Raw genomic sequence first — 8,149 nt, 5'->3', positions numbered from 1 at the left:
AGTACGCCGGAGTGATGGGGCCGACCTACTCATTTGACCACTACGCCGCCGCCCCTAATGCTGCAGATTGGGCCCACAGGGTATTCAACAACAAGGTGGAGCGGGTGAAGCAAGAGCTGTGGGTAAGTCCTCCTCGCACTACATTGCTCAATACATTGCATTCATTGGACATTCTTGAAATAATGAATGGATATATCGTGTTTGTATGCAGGATTTCTTTAGATGCCAGGACGGACATGAGGCCAGGGCGGATGCGGTGGCTACCAAATGCTGCAAAAAACTCATCGTGGACATGCATTACGAGGCACGCATCCAAGCCGTCGTAACTTACCACGGGACTGTCCTTGGAACGAAGGTCACCAAAAGGGACGCAAGGAGCATGACGCTGACCCAGGACCAGTACCTGCAGGTAAATACAGAACATTAATACTGATTCCTTTTGAGATTAAGTAGACTTAATTTCATCTTCTGATATGTCATGTACTTGATGGCCTGTAGATGATTCCTTATTGGTGCGCCGCGCATCCCCAGTGCTGGGAACAGATGGTGGACAAGTGGTGCTCACGCGAGTGGGAGGAGACGCACAACTTGTGCCGGGAGCGGCATTTGATGATGCCAGGTGTAGCACACCATAAAGGCAGCCGCAGCCTTAGCGGATACGTAGAAATATGGGTACGCGAATTCATTTATTTATTCTAACGCTCAATTCTGCATGATTTCTAATCATCTTGTTGTTTTTCTCGCAGTCGGCGTCACATGGTGGTCAGCCTTGCTCCATCTTCAAGGCATTTGCTATGGCCTACAAGGGCAAGGCGATGTCCGATGTCGACTACAACCCGGAGGATGGGCCCGAGGCGTATAGCAATGCGACCGTCCACAACCGCCTCAGTGAGTACACATCGATGGCAAGGGAGGTCCATGGGCCATAGTACGATCCGAGCATTGAGGACCTTGATGGAGAAGTCGTCATGAGGGTGGGAGGAGGCAAGAAGCATGGGTGGTACTGGATTGGCGACGGCGCAATTGACTCAGCCACTACTCCTAGTCTCTCCTAGATTCGAGCAAGCAGCACGAGCAGGAGCCCCGCCATATGACCTCGGCAGGGCACTTCACACCACCGGGTGGAGGCACTCGAGGTTATTCCTGATTTATTCGTCGTTCATTGGTTTTTTCATACCTTTCCTTTGCATTATTGTAACATTGGGGTGAATATATTGTAGGCCTAGCTGGAACAAGAGAGGAGGATACAGGAGCAGATGCAGGCAAAGATGGAGAGGGTGGAGCGGGAGGCTGGAGGATGGCGAAGATTCTTCAGTACATGCAAAGTTTTAGCGCCGCTACGGGTGTAGTTCCGCCACCTTCGCTATTCGCTCCACCTCCACCTCCACCTCCTCACTATTCTACTCCTGTGAGTATAAATGTTTTAGTTTGTATGTTCATGCTTACGGTCAAACCTAGTAGAGTATGAAAGTTTTATTCATGTATGGTATATATTTATCTTGTCTCACACATGCAATATCGTCTTCTTTGTGCAGAATCAATCGGCGGCATCGAACGATCCTCATGCTTCAGCGAATCCTTCACCAAATCAGTGATGATACTTGTGGTTGTTAATTGTACTTCTATTTGCAATTGTGGTTGAAGATGATGGAGCACTTGGATTACTTGTGAACTTATTTGTGATATATTGTGAGATATGTGACGTTTGTAATATATATGTGACGTTTGTGATATATATGTGGTGTTGGTGATATATATGTGCTGTTGATGATATATATGTGATGTTGGTGATGTTTGTTATATATATCTTCTGTTTGTTTGGATGGGATGTAAAAAACAAATAAAAAGGTTGTTTTCAGTCACTTTGCTGAGTGCAATGGCCATGACACTCGGCAAAGTGACTACCTGGGAACTACCTGGGAACATGCTTGCACTCGGCAAACATCACAGATTTGCCGAGTGCCACGGGCCAGGCACTCGGCAAAGGTCGCCTGTTTGCCGAGTGTCTTGTCGGCGGCACTCGGCACAGTGGCCACCTTTGCCGAGTGTCTAAGTCAACGACGCTCGGCAAAGCGGGCACCTTTGCCGAGTGCTTGACCTTGACACTCGGCAAAGCCGCCGTCACGGTGGCGCTCGCCGTCACGGCCACTTTTCTTTGCCGAGTGTCGGATTGGCACTCAGCAAAGCCTTTGCCGAGTGTCCGATAAAGTGCACTCGGCAAAGAGGTCTTTGCCGATAAACTGTTTACCGAGCGCCCTTTGCTGAGTGTAACAATCGGCAAAGGCTTTGCCGAGTGTATATCGGCCTTTGCCGAGTGCCTCAGGCACTCGGCAAAGAAGCCGCCTCCGGTAGTGCTGGCTGCGACAAATTCCGAGCTACTAGAAAATACCCGGTGTTTCTCCACTGCATTCCTTGATCTCAGTTGTGTTCTGGTAGGGGACCAATAGTACCTGAAAGCATGATGAATATGTGCAATGTTAATATAAATGCACACTACAATATTTATCCAAGATGCCAGCGCTAGAACACAAACCAGCATGATATTAATATCAATATGGGTGATTGACTACAGTAAACAACACTAGCTGCAGCTACAAATATATTGAAGGAGAACGGTTTTGTATGATATTATACTACAACACCAATTTTCTCATTTCTTTAACCAATTAAACCTTAGATTTTCTTTCTTTATTGATTCGTTGCTGTGGACTAGGAACTTAGATCATAGGTTAGATGTCAACCAGAGGAACAATTTCATAAGATTGGAAATATGTAACAGCTACAATTCCATTTATTAAGAGATAAGTGATCAAAATAGGAAGGATTTAAGGTTCAGCGAGAAAAATGCTACTCACACATCAGCTCAATTCGCCCACCAGCCGCCGTGCCCATATGCCCATAGCACGCTGCTCCCGCCGGCCCCGGCGGTTCCGAATTTAGGGCGGGATTGCTGGTTCTAGGCCCAGAGGACTCAGACCTGGCATTTCTTGCTCGCCACTGGCCACTAGTGATGGACCCTTTAACGACCATGGGAAACCATATTTTTGTGTTTGTTAATAATTTTTAACAACCACATATCATGTCGTCAATACCCTTTTTCTTGTAGTTTGTGGTGACAGTTGTCTGGAATGATGAAGGGAGGCTAGATTTGTATAGGAGACATGAATATATAGTGACATGGCATAATCTATGGGCACACTTTGACAAACAAAATGTGATGGACATCTTAATAAGAGTAAGTGATGGGCATCCTTAATTGCCTGTCATTATTGATGACACTCAAAAGTAGTGTGTTACATACCGCATGTGATTTTTGATTGATGAGTTGATTATGTGATACGTACTGTTGGTGTCCATTATTCCCCACACAACATGCATGGCAATCAAAGTGGCAATACATGAACCGCAACCCTGATGAAGAAGCAAAACTCACACAAAATCAGTAAATCAGGGTACCCCACAATCGAGTGTTTTTAACCTGTTTGCACACTCAAATTCTTTTCTTACCATTGAATGAAGATTGAATGCTCGGTGGCTTTTCTGGTCTTCTTCTACCTCTGGTCATTCTTGGCGTCTCTGGGAAACACCCCTGCCCTGCCTGCCTAGCTACCTGATTCTGGCAGCTCAATGCTATTGGATTCGCATATATCCAACCCCATCCCCCCTACTAACCCAGTTTCGCCAGGCATCACCATGACTCCACCACCTTTGCCCTACCTAACTTTGTTCCACCAGTGCCCGTCCTGCTGTGCCATTGTTGCTCACCCACGACGCCCACACACCTGCCACCATTGTCAGTCCGGCCTACCATCCAGTCACCCACAGATTCTGTTCCCTTCTAAGCCCACCTGAGATAGATCGGATGGGACCTGGTGAACACATAACAGATCAAGCAGCCATGAATTCACGCGTCGACTGCCTCCAAATAAAGCAACCAAATGTTGTATAGAATTTCTCAAATAAATCTGTAAAGTCCATGTGAAACATTTATTATCTCCAAGGTATAACCACTAAAACAGTTATTTGAAACTCATGAATGCATCTTTCATGTATGGTATGTGCGTCAAAACACAAGTATACATTTGAAGAATATCAAAGTTGGCCGTGAGGGCAGGCCAACTGCAGACCATGTATGGGGCTCGAGCGAGCAGCCTGAACTTGCTTAAATGCTAATGATGCTCAAAAAGGAACGTGGTGAAAACAGTGGTGAAAATAGCACCATGGAGAAATTTAAAGAAAATGTCAATTTTTTTGGTAATAAAAAGTATTTTGGACTCCTGACCCTTTTTTTTCTAAACCAACCTAATATCAAGAAATATAGCCACTAGGTGATCTGTACACTTGCGTGGCTAGTACTATATAAACAAAACCAAACCCATATATTAATTGTGTCATCTTTACTCTATCATGAAAGGAATACATTTTTGCACTCATGAATTTTATTTTTTTTCATGAACCAAACTAACAGTAAGAAATATTGCCACTATATAAACAAAACAAAACTCCTATATTAATTGTTTCATTCTTGTATATATATATTGTTTAGGAGATCAGGGGATGATATATCCCTACCTGAATTTTCATAACCACATATGCCAGCATAACCGGTAATAATGGTAGTTACAAGGCTGGGTCATGAACCCCGAGATACAGAGCAAGTAAGGAGACAACAACATACATGGAGGAACAACCACAATAACATACACATGGGGTACAATAGACCTACAAGGTCAAGGCATAAGCTCCCACGGTGGGGGTAGGTCGTTGATGGCTGAGCAATGCACCACCAAGCAACCAAACTACGATGAACTTCATTCCACATGCGACTATAAGGCAAAGAGTCTGGGTTGAAATATGATAGCCGTGATATACATCCTTTGAGGAACATCCAGGATCCAATCATCCTACACCAATACCTTTAGAGGGGATGAAGCCTCAAGGTAGGGAGGACCTATGATTGGAGAGTGAGGAGGTCTTAGAGATGGGATCATAGTCTCACTAACGTGGGATATAGTGAGATGATGCAATCAAGAATCCTAGAGGATATCGAGGCAAGGACACTGGCTGTGGACACCATCTAGCAAACAACTGTGTGCGCCCATATGGAAGGGTAAGTGAATGGGCCTTGCAGAAGATTGTAGGAATCTGAGTATGTAGAACCCGATAGTGATGCCTATAAGTAGGACACGACGTTGATGACGCCACCGCCACCGGTAGCCAGGATGAAGAAATATCAACAGGGGTGGAGAAATATCAACACCGAGGCTTGAAGCGCTCTTGTGCATCACCATCAATAGCATCGATATGTCGGGCATAGCTTTCACCAAAAGGCTCCACAAACCCTTGTACTATATGAACATCTTCTAAAATTAGGGTGATTCAAAGGAATGACACCATGGTGCAGTGGGCATGGGCCTGTCACTACTATGTCCCATGTTGACTCTCTTGACAGCACACGCTTAGCAGTAGGGTACGTTACCAGGGGGGTTGTGGTGGGTAGGTGATGAGAGTCTAACATAGGGGTATGTCAATTCTTCGGGGAAGAATAAGCTGACCGACGAACCCCTCTACCGATCTCATAGATCGCCCGGGGGTTCAGGGGCTATACCCATTGGGTACGCTTCACGCGCACCCTCTGGAAGGACTTAGGACAAGCCTGAGCACGCCCATAGTTGCTGCCCAGGGCTTGTTTTGAGCAAGGATTCTAAAAAATTGCCATCTATTTATAAAGAAGATTTGAAACCAGTACTCTAAAACATGCGAGCACTTCCGTTGGATTGCTGGGCAGAGATAGAAGTACTCTATTCACATTATTACTTCATCAAAGAAAGACGTTTTGATCAGCAAACCATGTAAGAGATATGTCAGTGTCAATTTAGAACAACACATAGATAGAAACAAGACCCAACCCAGTGCTATGGCTATGTCAGTGTCAGTCGATTAGGCTGAACTGCACACAACCAGCAGAACAAACCATGGTAATTTTGGTAGAACTTACAATCCTATATAATGACATCAGAAATTAATTTTAGCAAAGGATGGTTGCCTCCATAGTTTTTAAGGCGTCGCCTAGCCGACGACTAGTCGTCCGGGCAGATTTTCAAGCGCGGCGTCGCTGTCGCCGCACCGTCCCGACGTATGGCGTCGCCTTGCGGTCGAAGGCGTCGCCTAGTCGTCGTCCTCGCTGAGGCGGACGCCGCGGACGTAAAAGGTGCGGGGAAAGAGCGGCGCCGCGCGCTCGAGCGGGCGGGAAAAGAATGGCGCGACGCCCTCGTGCGGGAAAAGCATCAGCACCGCGCCTACACCTCCCGCCAAAGCTCCCAATCCCCATCGCGTCTGAGAGAGCGAGAGAGGAGAGGGAAAGGAAGGAGAGAGGAAGAGAGGAGAGGGCGGCGACGCACCTCAAATCCGGCGGCGGCGGCGCAGGCGACTGCCCCGCGCAAGTCCGTCCCAGCCGCGCGAGGCCGCCCGTCCGCGCGACTCTGCTCCGTCCGAGAGAGTGAGAGAGAGAGAGGGAGAGGGAAAGGAAGGAGAGAGGAAGAGAGAAGAGGGCGGTGGAGCACCTGAAATTCGGTGCCGGCGCCGCCGCAGGCGGCTGCCCCACGCGACTCCGCCCCATCCGCACGACTCAGCTCGTCCGCGACTCCCGCCCCGTCCGCGATTCCCGCCCTGTCGCGACTGCTCCGTCCGCCGTCCGGAGAGTGAGAGGGAAACAGAGGAGAGAGGGGAAGAGAAGAGGTCGTCCCCAATCCCCACCTGATCTGCCCCTTGCCTTCGGTGCGTCCTTTTCTCCCTCCTTCCTCTGCTCTACATCTTCCTCTGCTCTGCTCCTTCTCTGCTCCGCTGGTTGCTTGCTATCTATGGCTGCTATGGACTAGCAGCACTAGTAATTAAGTTATGTTATGTCACTAGAGTCTAATTTGCTCCTATTGAGAGATGAGAGATTTCAAGTTTGCTAGTTTGCTACTTTATGTTATGTCATGTTACTGTAGCAGCTCTATTTATTATGATATTATATGGTATGATTTGCTTCTGATTTCTAGTGGTATTATATATTAAGACGTTAGTAAGGCGTCGCCTCGCCTCGCGCCTTAAACACCTAGGCGTCTGGAAGGGGGTCGGGCGCCGCACCTCGCCTTACCGCCTTAATAACTATGGTTGCCTCAAACTAAAAACCTAAGTTTCTAGAAATTAAATTAAATTGCAAATAACTTTCAGTCAGATTGCATCATTATAGAAAAACTGGAGACATACCAAGTGTAGCTTGAAAGCGGAATGGTTTGTCCACTCATCTGCAAATAAGCAAATCGCACAAACTATGAACTTAAAGATGAAATATTGACTTTAATATTTGTTTGCACAGTTCAGTAATCAAACAAAATTAACGCTTGTTCAGAGATGCAAGAGATAAATGTCTATGCAGGAGCAAATGATGTTGCAGTCTTCATGCTATTCCTCAAATCCACAAGAAAAAATATCTGCAAATAATGAAAACAAAGCAGATCCTAATGTGCACCAACATTGGTTAGGATACAAATGTTGAAGCCCAGGCAGCTTGCATCCTTCTTGCCTCCAATCATCTACTCCCCTAAATCAAGCAGTAAAATCAATAACAGGCAGAGGAGTACAGTTGGGGAGGATCTGAATTGTTAATAGGGAAATCAAATCCCTAACCGTTGGTTGTCCTGGTGGACTGCACGCCGGCACTCGGGCGCTGTGTCGATGCCGTTGCCGTGCTGGCCATTGGGCGCTCCACGGCGGACCCTCCTGGTCACCCTCGGTCGACCGCGCCAGGCCCTAGTAGTTGGATGCAGCAACCATCGGCCGCCGCCGCCCTATAGATCCGGCAGTCACAAGGGGCCCCAGGGCCGTAGCAGGCCGCCGCTGCCCTGCAGATTCGGCAGCCACAAGGAGCCCCAGGGCCGTAGCAGGCCCCTGCTGCCCCCGCATGTCCGCCGGCCACGTCTTGATCACCCGCCCTGCCTCATCTCATCGGGTGTGGAGCGCCGCCCCCTGCCGTCGTCGCTCGCCTGGGCTGAAGAACGAAGACGCGAGATTTGGGATTAGGGAGCCGGGAGCATCGAGCCTGCGTGGATGCGCCGCCGCCTGAAATCCTCCTGTTCGTGCGTGGGAGAACTAGACGATAAGG

General features: G+C 47.9%; 1 long non-coding RNA gene across 2 annotated transcripts; it reads right to left on the bottom strand.

Annotated features, from left to right (window-relative positions):
* Positions 1–2,887: 2,887 nt before the first annotated feature.
* Positions 2,888–8,149, bottom strand: LOC136502767 (uncharacterized). 2 transcript variants are annotated; one of them, XR_010770696.1, is made up of 4 exons: positions 7,675–8,149; positions 7,255–7,588; positions 3,508–3,869; positions 2,888–3,411 (listed from the first exon to the last, which is right to left on the bottom strand). It is a non-coding gene; the product is annotated as an uncharacterized lncRNA (long non-coding RNA). The 2 variants fall into 2 exon arrangements; XR_010770695.1 differs by having other exon boundaries at positions 3,508–7,588.

This window comes from Miscanthus floridulus, chromosome 14 (assembly GCF_019320115.1).
Source record: "Miscanthus floridulus cultivar M001 chromosome 14, ASM1932011v1, whole genome shotgun sequence".
Classification (NCBI taxonomy): domain Eukaryota; kingdom Viridiplantae; phylum Streptophyta; class Magnoliopsida; order Poales; family Poaceae; genus Miscanthus; species Miscanthus floridulus.
This window is presented reverse-complemented; position numbering and strand designations above follow the sequence as displayed.